This window comes from Nelumbo nucifera, chromosome 5, assembly GCF_055504915.1.
Source record: "Nelumbo nucifera cultivar China Antique chromosome 5, China Antique-T2T, whole genome shotgun sequence".
In the NCBI taxonomy this organism is placed as follows: Eukaryota; Viridiplantae; Streptophyta; class Magnoliopsida; order Proteales; family Nelumbonaceae; genus Nelumbo; species Nelumbo nucifera.
Window position 1 is genome coordinate 15,801,599 of NC_142653.1, and position 17,288 is coordinate 15,818,886.

General features: G+C 38.1%; 1 pseudogene across 1 annotated transcript; it reads right to left on the reverse strand.

The window, feature by feature from the left end:
* Window positions 1-1,510: 1,510 nt before the first annotated feature.
* LOC104604089 (protein DETOXIFICATION 27-like) lies at window positions 1,511-15,962 on the reverse strand (annotated as a pseudogene). The gene is made up of 8 exons (XR_016076671.1): window positions 15,537-15,962; window positions 14,888-15,433; window positions 14,683-14,769; window positions 13,471-13,527; window positions 4,316-4,554; window positions 4,106-4,224; window positions 1,833-1,919; window positions 1,511-1,721 (listed from the first exon to the last, which is right to left on the reverse strand). The product of XR_016076671.1 is annotated as a protein DETOXIFICATION 27-like (transcript).
* Window positions 15,963-17,288: the final 1,326 nt, after the last annotated feature.

Below are 17,288 nucleotides of genomic sequence, written 5' to 3' on the forward strand. Positions count from 1 at the left end.
TTTGTCTTCTGAAAACCTTTAAAAGAGCTTACAGGATTCTCTCACTCTATTTTTAGTGGCTGGTTGTTAAGAATTAATGGAGTTTCTTGTTTGCTGTTGTTAAGCATACTTTATTGCAAATAATGTGTTTTAACTTTAAAAGATGGGCCTGCGATTCTCTTAACGGTACCTCAACTCTTTTAGTCGGAATAGATCCTGTCATTTTTCTCTGTTAATGCCCCGGCCATTGACGTGTACAAGTTTGGAGGGTATTTGAAACTTTAATGTTCAGGTCATAAACTGATGTACACCCCATGATTTGGGTTTAGGGTTGAAACTTGAAAGTTGAGTTTAATTCTCCACACCCTGACTTAGCCAGCGAAGTATTATCCTTCTCTGACTTGGGAAAGTTAACTTTCTCGAGTGGAGAGTTAATGTTGAAAATACAATTTGTAAAAAATACCCCATTAAAACAATATAATCCAAAAAACATGGACTTGGGTCCAAGGATAAAATTGACAAAAGATGGAAAAATTAATTATTTATCCGAGAAAGTGGATGAGACAAACAAACATGAGAAAGTTGAGAGGTCTCATTTACTTGAATAAATTTTACTAAAAAGAACATGGATAAGTGCACTTACACGGACTAACGTTTTCCAAGAAACACTTACCCGGATAAATAACTTCTTGATATGAACTAAGGCCTAAATACAAGATAGATAAAAGAACATGGGTTGACCTTCAACCCAACCTAACCTGCCTCAAGTTGTACCCTTAATTTACCCAATCCAATCTCATTTCTGGGTTTGGTTAGGGTTGGGAACCTCGAAATGAAGATTTGGTTCGATACTTGGATGAATGTTAGATTGAGGTTCTAGCACTGTGGCTTCGATTAGGTTTACCTCAACCGAGCCAACCCTGCCCGGATTGCAGCCCTAATTTTAAATCATGGCATGGGCGTCCATTAGCATTTGGCAATGGCTTTATTCCTATACATTATTTCTTACAATAATCAAGATTCAAGACCATTCACTTTTATGTAGGTGTGTGTGAATTGGACTGAATTTGGTCCAATCCAATCCAGTCCAATGTGAGTCATTACAAATGGATTAGGTCCAATCCAATCTAATGAATATCTTGGATCATTTGGACCAGTCTAATTCAATGTCTGGACCGTCCAATATGTTCAAATTTGTTTTAATTTAGATTAATTCTAACTAAAGCCTGGTCCATTGACACCTATATTCTTATCTTCAATCAATGGACCAGATATTGGTACAATCCAACCCAATCCATTATAAATTTATTATGGATGGACCAGGTCCAACCAATCCAATAAATACTTTGGACCATTATGTTTGGTCCAAATTGATCCGTCCAATCCGTCCAAATTGATTTTGGTTTGGACATGGTCCAATCCAAAACCGGTCCATTGACACCCCTACCTCTATGGAGAAAATAAATGAAGTCTGTTCTGTTTGTTACTTCTTCCATAGCTCACTGAAGGGATAAACAATTGGCTTCAAAAAATAAAGGATAAACAATTCAATCTTGTCGTCTCTTCTGTTTAGCTAAGCATCGTTAAGACATGGGGAAAAAAGCAACTTTACATCCAATCATCAACACCTAAATGTGAACACAAATATTTTGCATGATTTATAAAAAAACCATGGTGATGCAATTCCCAAGTTAAGGATTGAAATCTGCCTGTTTTTCCAGTTCAGTGCTGGCTTTCTGAGCCTGAGAATAGAAGTCTTTTGTGTGAAATCCCAACAAGTTACACTAACATGCATAAATCAATCAAAATATTAAATCCGTGGATACCGATTACATAAATGGACCAGACTTTACCTGTTCTTCCCAATTACATTTCATGGTAATGAAGGTCAGTATCAAGGTTTGAACTACAGTCCCACATATCATTCCGGTCCAGATTCCCTGACAAATACAGCACAGGTGGAATTTGAGAGAAAGGTCTAGTCCTTGAAAGAAAATTCAGAAGCTGTTAGATATTAAGTAAAAAAGGTCTGTTAGGAACCATGACATAAATTTATACATCATAGCGATTAAGAATATTACCAACTTCATCTGTCCCGTTCTTTGGGATTGCTGGGAAACTGAGACTACTCAGAAATTTATAAACAAAATTCATGTCCATACGCATGCCAATGCTCATAAATTTTTCCATGAAACAAGAACTGCAAAAACCTAACAGCCTTTAGCATACTGGTTATTCTGCAACGGAAAAGGCTCAAACCCAATGAAGCCAGCCACTTGGATTGACCATGTGTACAGTTTTCTCTGCAAGATCAGCCCCATGGCCCATCATTTACTACATTTTTGACATCCGAAGTGCAGAGGATGATTTTCTTTTTGAGTATATTGTGAAAAACATCCCTACCCTAGGCTGTTGTATATCAAAGCTCCATCCCCAAATGTTTTGACATTACATTCTGAAAAAATGTGTTGACATTAGAACCAATTATTTCTCCCCTCTGACAAATCTACCAACTCCAAGTGACAGACATCAAATGCTACTCAGAAGGACAGAACAAAGAAAATTTTACAGCTACTGTGGTCAATGAATACAAATTTTCAGTTACTTTGATCATTAGTTGAGTAAAGGGAAAGTTTATTCCATTTGAATACATTTTTTTAAAAGAATATGGTCAACGAAGACATTCTATTAGTCAATAATTAACAGAGGATGGAAGTGCTCAAAATATATGCAAGCATTAGGTCAACAGCTATTGACAGATGAGTGCAGAGGTTAACATTAATGATTTTTTCCAAATAGCAGACAATTTAAAAGATTCATTGTATAGTGTGGCTCTCCAGTCCATTTACTAATTCTGATTCCACCTCTTAAAGTTCAGTTACTCACTTGTGGATAAATATCCTATCTTTGAAAGTTAGGATTAAAAATATGGCATTAGTCTGAAGAACCATATGACATTCTTTGTAATTTGGAGAAAAGAAACTCTTCATCAAGTATGTTAGTTGTATTTGTCCAACTAGTACAGCCATCATAAAATACCGCTTAATCTACATTTCAACTGGAAATTATTTAATTGTGAATAAGATAAAGGTGAAACAACAAAGCAACTCCTAAGAAAAATTATATTATTTTTCATGGTGCACAGTCAGGGCTCAACTTAAGGTGGGAGGGGCACGTTGTGAGATGGACAAGTGAATCTGGTTCATCCCAAACTGTCAAGGACAATACTATTGGGATACTCGATCAATTATTGCTCAAAGAGGGATCTTCCACTGAAGCTAGGATTCCAAACTTCCACTTGCTGAAGTTAGCATCGTCCACAGAAAAAAGTACTGCATATTCATCTAGTGAACTAAAACAAGATGGTACCACATTCTCAAGCATATGTGATCTAATAGACATTATTATACTGGTCAAAGTACATTTTCAAGGATGTTTAACATCATATTCCTGTTTAGCCATATTGATATGGTAAAACAACCAAATAAATGTGAGAAAACAGAGCTCATTTTCCACCATTTCTCAGCCATCATAACCATATTACCCCAACCTAATTATAGTCAAGGACAGTGGAAAACGATAGTCTTAGACCTTAATGTGTAGAACCTGGAGTAGGAGCAGAATAGTAACAAAGATTTAATGAAATAAAGAAAATAAAGGGAAAAGGAAAAAACAAACTAATATTCAGTAGGTGTTTGACAAAAGTAAAAACTGGGCAGTCAAAATGATAAATTTATGATTTATTTATTTATTTGATGGTTTCATTTGTTTCTTATTATTTATTAATTTATTTTCTTCTTATGCAGTAATCAACAAGTAATTCTTTTCCTGTAGCTCATGCATTTTTATTAGTTTTAAAAATATTTCGTATTGGTAAGTGTTCTCCAACTTTACATTATTTCTCTTCAGATCTATATAATTAAAGTCATACTAAGATGCTAGGTGTAATTCTTATTTACTTTCTAATGAGTACTTATGTGATATCCGATGCACACTCTAAGGACTGTGGAATCAAGACTCCCAATCGGAAGCAGAAAGTGGCATAATATGTTCCCACCACTAAGCTGCGTATGATTCTAAATTGTGTACATGTGCAAGTGCATTTAGATAAAGAAAGAAAACATACCGTAATACCAAACTGGAGGGCCCATCCCATGATAAGAGCTAGAGGGACCCCAATAAGATAGTAGCTACCTACATTAATATATGCCACTAGTTCTTGCCATCCTGATCCAACAGCTACCCCTTAAAACAGAATATTTTCACAACAAGACATCATAGTTTGTGTTAATGTGAATTCATTAAAATTTACAAAAAATAAAAAAGTTCCATTTACCAGAAAGAACTGGCTGGATGCAGTTGAGAAGAATAGTTGATGCTAATAAGACTGCCAGTTAATTAACAGAATGTAGAATTACGGTGCTAGAAGTAAATATCATCCCAATCCTGTCATGGAAAGCCATAATCATGGACCAAAAGAAGAGTCCAACTAGCAAAGAGGTCACCATCGAGACTACGGCAGCAAACTTTGCACCTCTCCCATTCTGTGCTCCAAGTTCATTAGCAATCCTCACTCTGCATTATAGAAAATCCATAAATAAGAAAAATGATATTAACATTAAGGAGAACTTTTCTCATTGGCAACCAAATCTTTGAACTCTTTACATATTTGTTTCCAAATACAACTGTTATCCAGAAGAGAAGAAGGAAGAAAGGAAGAGAGAAGAGAGAAGAGAGAAGAAAGACAGAGATTTGGAGACACGAAAGGTGCTGGCGGCGCCAACTTTTTCTTGTTTATACTAGGGTGACACAACTTAAAATTAAAAGGTGTTGAAAGTACCAAAGTACCCCTACAGTACTAAACATACAGAATAATAACCTTTCAACACTCCCCCTCAAGTTGGGACATAGGTGTCAATCATGCCCACCTTGTCACATAAATCATAACGTCACAGGTGGTGTAACCCTTTTGTAAAGATGTCTGTAAGTTGGTCTTCAGAACTGACATAGGGAGTACACACTTCCCCTGCGACAACCTTTTCTCTGATGAAATGTTTGTCAACTTCGATATACTTAGTTCTATCATGCAACATAGGATTAGTGGCGATGTAAATGGCTGCTTTGTTATCACAGTAAAGAGTCATAGGTCCATCAACATGAAAGCCCAACTCACTCAACAAATTCTTTAGCCACATAATTTCAGCCACTCCATGAGACATTGCCCGATATTCAGCTTCAGCACTAGACCTAGCTACCACATTCTGCTTTTTGCTTTTCCAGGTAACTAGGTTCCCTCCTATAAAGGTACAATAGCCACTTGTTGACTTCCGGTCATTCAAGGGTCCTGCCCAATCTGCATATGTATATACTTCAACTTTCAAATGCCCGTGCTTTTGAAACAACAATCCTGCACCTAGGAACTTCTTAAGATATCTGAGAAATCTTTCTGCTGCTTCAAGGTGGATAGTCTTAGGAGCATGCATGAACTAACTAAGAACACCCACTGCATAAGCAATGTTTGGTCGAGCCATAGAAAGATATAGCAGTCTTCCTACAAGTCTCTGAAACTGTTTCACATCCTCAATGGGTTCACCTTGACAGTCTCCTAATTTGTAGTTAGGATCAATAGGGAAATCAACAAGCTTCACTCCCAATTTTCCTGTATCTTGGAGTAAATCTAAATCATACTTTCTTTGGGAAATGAAAATACCCTTTTGTGAGCGGGCCACTTCAATCCCAAGGAAGTACCTTAGAGGACCTAGATCCTTCACTTCAAACTGGGTAGTAAGGAAACTCTTCATCTTTTGAATTTCATCATTCCAATCACCAGTGATAACTATGTCATCAATATATACTATCAGTGCCGCAATCCTCCCTTCCCCTCTTTTCACAAACACTATGTAATCAGATTGACATTGCTTGTAACCTTTTTGCTGAACTACAACATAAAACCTACTGAACCAGTCTCTTGGTGATTGTTTTAGGCCATATAATGAGTTTTTTAACCTACACACTTTCTGTTCATTACCTTGAGCTTGGAAACAGGGGGTTTCACCATGTATACTTCCTCTTCAAGGTCACCATTTAAGAATGCATTCTTGATGTCAAGTTGATGAAGATCCCAGTCAAGATTAGTAGTTAAGGAGAAAAGAACTCTAATGGAGTTCATCTTAGCAACGGGTGCAAAAGTTTCTGCATAATCCACTCCATTCACTTTTGTAAACCCCTTTGCTACTAAATGAGCTTTATATCGCTCCACTGTGCCATAAACCCTGTGTTTTACTATGAAAACCCGATGTGCCATCTACAAGTTCCCATGTACCATTTTTATGTAAAGCATTAATCTCTTCCTTCATAGCATCTGTCCATTCAGGTATCAAAAGAGCTTCTGCCACATTCTTAGGAATAGGAACGCTGTCGATGGAAGAGAGAAAGGCCCGAAGGTGAAATGTTCTCATAGGAAACAAAGTGGGATATGGGGTGTTTAGTTGTGCAAGACCTAATAGTTTGATGGTATTGGTGGTACAGTTTCTGGATGCTCCACAGCTCTTGAACTTGGCTAGCCTTTGTGATGCCGAAAGAAAACATGAAAGAGAAGGCAGCCGGACCAGTTTCTTCTCATTTCTACACTCCCCCTGAGGAGAAACAAGGAAGAAAGGCTCACTCTCAAAGAAGGAGACATCCATAGAAACATAATATATCCGGGAGACGGGATCAAAGCATAGGTACCCCTTTTGAGTGAGGGAGTACCCCAAGAAGATGCAATGAATAGCACGACAATCTAATTTTCCACAGGTGGGAGCTAGATTTTGAACAAAGCAATGACAACCAAACACACGAGGAGGAATAGAAAGAAGAGGAGCCTTGGGAAAAAGAAGCTAATGTGGGGCTTTGCACTCTAACCAGCGAAAGGGCATACGGTTAATGAGATAGGTAGCACAAAGGACTGCCTCAAGCCAAAAACGTTTTAGGACATTCATATGAATGAGTAAACCCCTAGCCACTTCAAGAAGGTGTTGGTTTTATCTTTTAGCAACACCATTTTGTTGTGGTGTTCGAACACAAGAGCTACGGTGAAGTAATCCATGCGAAGCAAAGAATTCCGTAAGATAATTATGAAAATATTCTTTGGCATTATCAGATTGGAAATTTTGGATCTTAGTTAGAAATTGGGTGAAGATCATTCGGTGGAAATCTTGGATAATTTGTGGTACTTCATCCCTGGTTCGCATGGGATATATCCATCTGTATCTGGAGTAATCATCAATAAAGGTAATAAAATATTTGTAGCCATTCTCAAACGGTAAAGTAACAGGGCCCCAAACATTAGAATGAATAATATGGAAAGGAAATTTAGATTTATTATTCTTTGAAGAAAAATGAGTTCTACAATGCTTACTCAATTGACAAGTTTGACATGTAAACAGTGACACTGACACTGACTTAAATAACTCTGGAAACACCAATTTTAAAGACTCAAAAGACAAATGATCGAGACGACTGTGCCATAAATAGACCTGATTTGTACTAGACTGACTCTGAACTCTGTGACTGTAAGACCAGCCTTATTCTCCAGCATGTAGAGTCCATTCACCATACGTCCTCTACCAATCGTCTTCCCCGAGGCCAAATCCTAGAATACACAATAAGAACGGAAAAAAGTTACTAAGCAGTTTAAGGAATTAGTGATACTACTAACAGAAAACAAATTAATAGAGAATTTTGGAACATGTAAGACATTAGTCAGGGTGAGGCCAAAGGGAAGAGAAATGGTTCCTTGACCAGCTATGGTAGAATATGAACCATCACCTTGTCTCTTCCAGAGAGGAGGTGGTAAGTCTGGAAATAAGTGGACTCAGTAGTCATATGTTTTGGCGCTCCAGAATCAATTATCCAAGGAGAGTCAGGGGGATGAGACGATACATGGAAAGCTGTGGTAGAGCTACCTGATGTAGACGCAAATGAAGTTGAAGGAGGAGAAGAATCCATCTGACGAATTGCTCTACCAGAGTTCCAAATGGTCACGGAAGGAATTAATAATATCCTCCCTCGGGTCAGAACTAGAAGTGTGTGTCTGAGTCATAGTAGTAGTAGGGGGCTGATTCTCCTGAGAAGCCATATTTATTGTGGTGAACTTTCTTGGACCTTGCTGTCCTGACTTCCTATTCGGGTCTGAACATTGCTTCTTGATTAATTCCTGGGCCCATTTAGGCTTTCCATGAAGATCCCAACATGTTTCTCGGGTGTGTCGGGGATTCTAGCAATGGGTGCACCATAATTTGTCTATCTTCCACCCTTTTCTGAGGGCCCCCCTTCTTAAAAAAATTCCCCCCACCTGTAGTAACATTCCATTTTGCTGCCAACACAACTGCATCCCCTCCGAAGTTGTTCATTAAATTTCTTCTACTTTCTTCCAACTGTACTAATGCATAAACCTCCTTAACAGATGGAAGATCCTTGCTGCCTAGGATTGGGACTCTAATGGATTCATATACTAGATTCAAACTATGGAGAAATGCAAACACTCTTTGTTGGGAAACAAGCTTCTTGTATTCTTTTGCATCTTCATCACACTTTCAGTCTACACTCTGATAGTGATTTAACTCCTTCCAGATGGAGGTCAAATCTGAATAGTATGCAAAAAGGTTCCTCTCCCCCTATTTACAAGTGGATATTTTTGCCTATAATTGATAGATTTTTGCATAGTGACGTAGTTCAGAATAGGTCGATTTTGCCTGTTCCCAGATCTCATAAGCCATTTCAGCCCACATAAAGTTCCTTCTCACCTGAAGTTGCATAGACACCAAAAGCCAGGACATAACCATGTTGTTTTCCTGGTTCCATCTGTCATACTCAGCACTCCCGGAATTCGGTTCTTTAATTCTCCCATTTATATACCCTATTTTTCCCCTTGCAATAATGTATAACTTGATCCCCCTCGACCATTCTAAATAATTCAAACCATCCAGGAGTATAACAGTCATAGGGAAGGATAAATCTATACCCCCACTTGTTCCGTTCTGCATTGAGGAAACTCCATATGTGGCAAAGTTTTCACCACTCATAATCACAACTTTAGGTTGCACTCCAACTAAACACAAAAAAGATCAAATAGAAGCAGCCTAACACCCCAATAAAAAAAAAAACTTTGAACCAGGGAATTAGAGACAACTACTCCCCTCCTTTCCCCTCTTTTAAATCTCAGTTCTTCAACAAAATCAGCTATTATTACCGAATTCACAGGTCATCACTGGTCCACCATAAATCAGGTATGACTTTTGTAGCAGCATGTACAAGGTCCTCTCTTGACCTACAAATCAAGTGTGGCTGCTGTCGCAGCATATACAGGTCTTCCCCTGACCTACAAATTCACTAGAAGGCTGCTGTCGCAACATATAAAGGTCATCACCGACCTACAGTCTGTTACAGGGATCAGCTGATCCCACAAAAAAGGAAAGAAGAGGGTGCTGCTCGCCTCACATTAACAAACTGAACCTATTACAGGTTCTGTTCTGGCACACGACCAGAAAAAAAATAAAAAAAAAAGGAGAAGGGGAGAGAGAGTACTTCAGTCCGATCTGAATCTGGATCTGGATCTTCAATGAATCTCACTATATTTGGCGAAGGGAGAAGACAAAAAAAGCTTGCTCGATCTCTTCTTTCAGATCTAACAGTCCCGCTCTGATACCATGTTATCCAGAAAAGAAGAAGGAAGAAAGGAAGAGAGAAGAGAGAAGAAAGACAGAGATTTAGAGACACAAAAGGTGCTGGCGGCACCATCTTTTTATTATTTATACTAGGGTGACAACTTAAAATTAAAAGATGCTGAAAGTACCAATGTACCCCTGTGGTACTAAACATACAGAATAATAACCTTTCAACAAAAACCAACTTGAGAAGAAAGCACTTAAAAAATATAACTCCTTTAGTTAGACCACATATCTCATCCTCAAACCCCACTTTCTCATAAAAAATTTTGGACTGTATCCACCTTCATAGTTTCCCAACATACCAATCAACATGAAGACATTTGAACCAAAAAAAAGAATTGACATTGTGATTTTATGTAACAAAAGTGCCAAATTCAAGAATCTACTAGAAGCTTTGGAAGAGCAGTAGTTCATGATTCTGAAGAACAATGTCCATGCCTCCATGAAGCTGCCAGCCATTTTGGGTTGAAATCAAAGGGTTTCAAGTAATATAGAGTCAACTACAGAATAATCATTCAAACCATTGTCCTTGTTCCTTTGGAAAGCAGGTTTCCTGTGCATGCATACAGTCATAAAATAACATAAGGGTAATTTGAGGTTTTATAAATAACATGAGGGTAATTTAAGGTTTTATAAATACTAAGGAACATTCCACAAACTGACGGAATGCAACAGCAGGGACAAAGTGCTATAATCAAAAAGTTTGAGGGCCTAAGTGCCATATCCCCTAAAGCCCCTTTTGTTTTCTGGATTCTAAAGGGGGGAATTGGTCAATGGGATTGTGGTTCCCATTGACCAGGGGTGTTCAAATTCGGTTATCAAATCGAAAATCGAACTGAACCGAACCAAACCAAATAAGTCAATTCAGTTGGTTATTTTGATTTTCAGTTCAACTTGGTTTGATGATTTTAGAAATATCAGTTTTTGGTTTTAGGTTCGATTTAAGAAAAAAAAAATCAACTGAACTGAAATGAAAACCGAATTAACCAAAATAAATACATATAATTATGTTTATAGTAATAATAACATTAATATTAATATGTATTTTAAATATTAATATTAACATTGATATAAGTTAATATTAATATTTGTAGTAATAATAATATATAATATGTATTTTAATTATGAATGTTGATATATTTTAATAATAAGTATTCATATAAATATAGCATACATTTATATTTTAACTAACCAAATTAACCGATTTAAAACTGAACTAAACTGATATGAAATTGGTTCAGTTCGGTTCGGTTTTCAAGTCTAATTCGGTTCATGAAAATGGCCTAATCGAAATATCGGTTAGGTTTTATTTCCAAACTGAACCGACTGAATGAACACCCCTACCATTGACTGCTTTTCCCATGTTTGTTTTCTAGATTCATGAGGGACCCGCAAAAAAAATCACTTTCCGTAGGTATTACTTACCCAGGTGAGTGATATACATTTCCTAGGTGGATACGTAACTTTCACACTTGGGGCAAGAGTTGACAAAACATGTTAGGATAACTTTGTCGATTCTAACAATGAATTTTTATAGTCATTGTATAATTTACCTTAGAATCAAAAGAACACAGGTAATTCACATACCTAGGTAAGTTCACATACCCAAGTAAATAGCTTTCTAAAAAAACGAACAACGCCTAAGAGTAAGGTGGTTGTCTGGACTCCAGGTCTGCTATAAGCATTTGCATGTAAAATGGGCCATGTAATCACAAGTGATCTGTGTATCCATGTGTATGGAACATTGGCATGTTCACTAAGGATTGGTTACATAGCCTGTTTTACATGCTAGTATTCATAGCAGATCCTGATGCAATTGTCTTTAATTTGCCCTATATAAACCTGTATTTGTGTGTGTGCATGTACACATATGCATTAATGTATATATGTACCTATGCTTCCATAAATGTATGCATGTATGTCAACAATTACAGGTTTGAAGCAAAATTTTCTAAAGAAAAATAAATATATCTTTTTATATAGGGTTCGACTAGGATGCCAGAAAGACATGATACTGACAAAACTTACAACTAATCAACCACCATCATAAAAGTAGGAACCAATCAGGTGGGTTTTCACCAAAATTCACGGGGGGTTGTGATTGGTCATAGCCATTCTAGTATCATGTCTTTCGGTATCATAGATTTTCCCTTTTATATATAATAATGCTAAAAAATTGACCTTAACCCTCAACCTAAAGCGGCCCAACCTCCATCCAAGGTTCCAAATATCAATACAATACATCCAATACAGGGCATATCGTATTGAAATCGTAAATATCGCATTGTATCCTACCAGTGCATACCGAGCCAATACGGGTGCATATCCGTCTGTATTGCTTTGTCTTAACTGATACACACCGATACATACCAATAACACAGCAATACAATGTGCTTTTCTATTGAAAAATGAGTATAGTGTGATTTGAAACCAAGTCACCTAATACCTAACACCCAGCACCCAAGTCCTTAAACCACTAAGCTATCTTGCTTTTTGTGATAATATGCTACATAAAAATAACTTTTATTAATTTTAGACTCCACATGCAATCCAAATAAATAATACATATTTATGTTTAACAACTTTAATTAAAAATTAAAAAGAATAATATTCAAAATTAGTATTTTATAAACTAATGGAATAAATAATCTACCAAATCCACATTTATATCAAAATATGGTTTGAATCTCAAGAAATTTTTACAAATAAAATATTCATAATGGAATAATTATTTTAGTACTTAAAATTTATAAATTTGCACATGATGTGTATCTTCAAATGTTTATATATTTTTTAAATTATCAATTAATATTTTAATTTACATTAAATGACAACATATTTATTGTTTACGCATACAAAATATTCAAGAATACACTATTAAATTCAATCTATCAAATCTACTAATCTACATTTGTATCAAAAATGATTTTGAATTTCAGAAAAAATATAGAAATAAAAATATTAATTATGGAATAATCATTTAGTATTTAAAAATTATGAATTCACATATGATATTTATCTTAGAAATTTTAATAGATTTGATAATATTTTAAGTTGATATTATATATTTTTATAAATTATTAATTGATATTTTAATTTACATTTAAGAATTTAATATTTGGTTGACTTTTTTTGTTAATGTAAAGTAAAAATAGTAAACTAGAAAATAATCTGACATAAGAATTAAAATATAATAAATGCATATGCTTTGTATTTTGGACTCTTGATTGATGCATTATCAATAAAATTGTATTATATCTATGCATTCTGTTATATCAATTGTAAATAATTAAATACTTTTTCATATATGCCATTATATATAAATTTCCTATTGGAGCCTAATCTCCTTAAAGCAAAAACCGTGTGAACATGTTAAGGCTGTGTTTGGTTTGAAAGAAAAGGTAAGGAAAGGAAGGGAAAGTCAAGAAAACCTTAACAAATCTTGTATAATTTCCCTACATTTCCTTTCAAACCAAACACAGCATAAGAGCACGGCATCCAGTTACACATCAGGGCTATCTCAGGTTCAGGTTGTTCGCACGGTTTTTGCTTTCAGGAAACTCCGTCTCCCCAAATCCATGGCTTATGCTAGCAATCTGTTGGACTCTTGTACGTCGCTATACGTACTTCCATTTTGTTTGCGACGGCGTCCCATTTGAGGTTAAATTGTTACCACTGGCCCTACCAGATTCTTTTGCCACTTTTTTCCCGTCAATTTTCATCTTCTCTTTTAATAATCTCACACACCACACACAAATAGTTTGAGAGAGAGAGAGAGTACCCTGTTGCAGCAAAGAACCCAAGCTGGATCATCGACTCCCACGCATAAATGGTTATACTGCCAGGTAATATCACATTTTGGTGGAAAACAAATTCAGGTTTACAAATATAATAATGGAAAACACGAATATGGATAGTGGAGCTAGAAGGTCCTAACCAGATGGGAAGAGCATCAACTGTGATGATGTGCAATCCGGCCGGTCTTAGCTGTCAATGACCTTGTCTCTGAATCAAGTAGCGGGGACCTGAAACGTAGGAGATGAAGAAGCTCCGGGGAGAACCCGGTGTAAAGGCTCCGAAGCTTAAGTTAGGATCTTTCAAAGGCAAGATAAATCAGATAGCGCAAGGTTTTGCATACCTCCTCTTTGGGGGTGGAGCGCCTTTTATAACCGCCTCGCGCACTCACTCCTAGACTCCTGTCAGGTCGGGAATGAGTATTTCCATGCTTCTGCCAGTCCGGGCGCCATCGCCTCTGCTGAGGCAGAACCGTCGCTGCTCCTTTTGTCAGAGCCGTCTCTGTAACTGGAGGCAGTGGTGACAGGTGACGGTGGCAGGTGGCCGTTGGGAATGCGGTCGTCAAGCGTCAGATCCCAAGTCAGTCAGTGCGCTGCCCTTGGATACAGACTCCCTCGGTGTCAGGTACGGCGTGGTTCGTCCAGTTCAATGCTCCGGAAGCGACGTACCTGGAGTGATGCGTAAGGCGAAGTCTCGAGTTTGGAGAAGGGGAGGCCCCGAATTGTCATAAGACGGGCCCGTTCGGGTCTCTACTTTGTGTGACGAGGTCAAAAGGGAGAGTTCGGGCTCCTCGCAGGGAGTCCGATCACTAAGTAGGGAGTTCGGGCCTCTTGCTAGGGAGTTCGAACTCTAGGTAGGGAGCTCGGGCACTAAGTAGGGAGCTCGGACACTAAGTAGGGAGCTCGGGCCTCTTGCTAGGGAGTTCGAGCTCTAAGTAGGGAGCTCGGGCACAAAGTAGGGAGCTCGGGCCTCTTGCTAGGGAGTCCGGGCTCTAAGTAGGGAGCTCGGGCCTCTTGCTAGGGAGTCCGAGCTCTAAGTAGGGAGCTTGGGCCTCGGGCCTCTCGCTAGAGAGTTCGAGCTCTAAGTAGGGAGCTCGAGCCTGCTGGTCCCTTCCCTTTGACGTTTGTACCCTCGGTATGGTCTTGAGTTCCGACCTGCTTGCCTTTTTTGCCACGTGCCGTGATTTGCGTGATCGGGCCAAATCTTCCTTCATCAAACTGCAACCTCAGTTTTCCTCAAATACCCGGAAGCTATTATCAATATTCTATACTACGTGTTCTCCAAGCTGCAATATCAGAAAGATTAAAATTTTAGAGACCCAAAAAAGATTCCTAACCTCTCCTTATTATCGTCTAACCATATATTAATGGAATAGGAAGCAGAGAAAGGCAGGGCAGTAATACCATAGCATGACTCCTAAAGCCAAAGAGAGTCTGAGAAATTGCCAAAGCCCAGAAAACGCTTGGGTAGAGAATCCAGTCCAAGAGAGAGGACACCCCCCCCCACAAATCGTATACGTTAATAGCCCCAACGCCGTTACCCACCAGGAGAAATCAAGAGTGATGGCAGTTCCAACAAGACCGACCCTAAGTTTTATAAACGAAAAAACAACTAACAAACACATGGAGGACAAGTGCCCCAACAGAGATCCACGCAACCACTGCGGTCTTAAGCTGGCATTGCAGAAACCTCTGCAATGGGAATTCAAACGCAAAGGAGAAATGAAACGGGATCAACCAGAGAGACACTTTTTCCGATTGTTCGGCCACATCCGTTGACTGCCCCATGAGCCTTAAAATGGGAGTCGCAAAAACGTAAATGGGCAAGAGCAGAATCGAAGAGAGGAACATAACGATCCACGAACGTTGCAAATAAATTCCCAACATGTGATACTGTTTAGCTCCATAGGCTTGGCCGCACAGCGTCTCGAGCGCGCTTGCCATTCCTAACTAACTAAATCCCCGTCTCATCATCAATTCAGATTCGAAGCATCGTATAGAGATATGCTAGTAAAATTTAAAATAAAAGGAAGAAAAGCTAAAGAACAGGTACCAGGAATCTGAAACTTATAGAGATAAAGACGGTGGTAACAACGGAGAAGGCAGCAAGGTCGAGATCCCCCAAGTGACCAGCAAATGCCTGAAGGATAATAGTCATGGAATACATGGCATAACTTCTTTAATTCCAACACAATCTGTTCAATCAGGCTACCCTCCCCATACTCAACTAACAGCAGAGGCACCTCTTCTCTCATCTCCGTCTCACTGCCTCTCTCAACTCAAGTCCTTCACTTCCCTTCGGTTCTATTCACTATTCAGTGAGACAAGCAACGAAAGGGATCGGATTAGCATTAATCCAAGGTGTGGGGCAGTATTCGTGCCACAACGCTACGCAGCCACCCCATTCAGCAAATCCGTATTTGCGAAGAAGAGATGCCTCGTGAGGATTAGATGAATGGGATGTGTGTATGGCAGGCTGTGGAACTAAATCAACTAATGATAATAATGATAGTGTATGAAGTTGATTCTATTTTATAATTTATTTTAAATCTTATTACGTTAGGTGTCGTTTGGCAATTTTTTTTTAAAGATTTTTTTGACAACAAAATGACATAGGGGATGTTTGGTTCCGTTTACGTTTATCAGATAAACGCTGCCACCTCAGCGCCAGTTCAGCTTTTGGCGCAATAAACGTTTATTGGTGCCGAAACCACTGTTTGGTGGTAATGTTTAATAAAAAAACGGCAATAAATGTTTTCCCATTTTTTCATTGGCTTTCGTGAAAATAGCCGTTGGAGGAAGCCCCAACGGTTGTGCGTTTCATGAAATGCATAGCTAACATGGAGCTTACGTGTCGTATGATGTGGCACCTGCAAGTTTTGATCTGGTGCAATCCAATCTATCGTCCCATGATTTTCTTCTTTTTGTTTCTCTATTCATTGAAACCCTGACTACGAGCAAGCTTGAAGCCGCTTGTAGATAGATGATCAGAGGAGTGACACCGAAGCTCGGAGGAGCAGTGGACGTCGTTCTTCATTGGCAAGGTAATAGATCTATCATTTTCTATTCTTTCGATTTTTCCCTCAGTTTTTTCCTAAGTTCTCTGTCTATCGTTTTCTCTTTTGAGCATGTGTTCTTCTTTTAGCCCGTAGATAGATCTATCCTTTTCCATTGTTTTCACCCTTTACTCTTCACCATATATTTCTTCTTTGATTTTGAGCTTGAAAAGATACTCATTGATTGCATCTATCACACTGTCATCTTGCATTTCCTGATCCTTGTTAGAGATGGACTGAGAAGCATATCCGTTTTGGCTATAGTTGATTTTACTTGTTATATTGCAGATTATTTAGTTGATTTCTGTTGAAAAACAAAAAGGTGGGTCAGTCAGTGGCTCATCAAATTTGCAATCGGTGGCACACTATATGCAAATCATCGTTTATGGTTTGCTTAGCCATGAAGAAAATTTTCATAAATATCCATTATACCCCTTGGCTCAAGTATAAATAGGGGTCCCTCCTATGTTATCTCTCATTCTATTCTTTATTTCATTTTAATGTATAATATATACAGTGTGTTGAGAGGAGTATTGAGTTGGGTGTATTGAGTGTCAGGTACGGGTGTGATTCTGGTGAGGTCATTTTGTATTTTTTCTTGTTTATAGTAAAAAGAAAGCTCTGAAATACTACCCGTGGACGTAGACAATTTAGCTGAACCACGTAAATCTGGTGCTCTCTTTTTTTTTATCTTTATTGCTATCTGCTTTTGTCTATTTCTGTGCACGTATAGATTACGTTATTTCCGC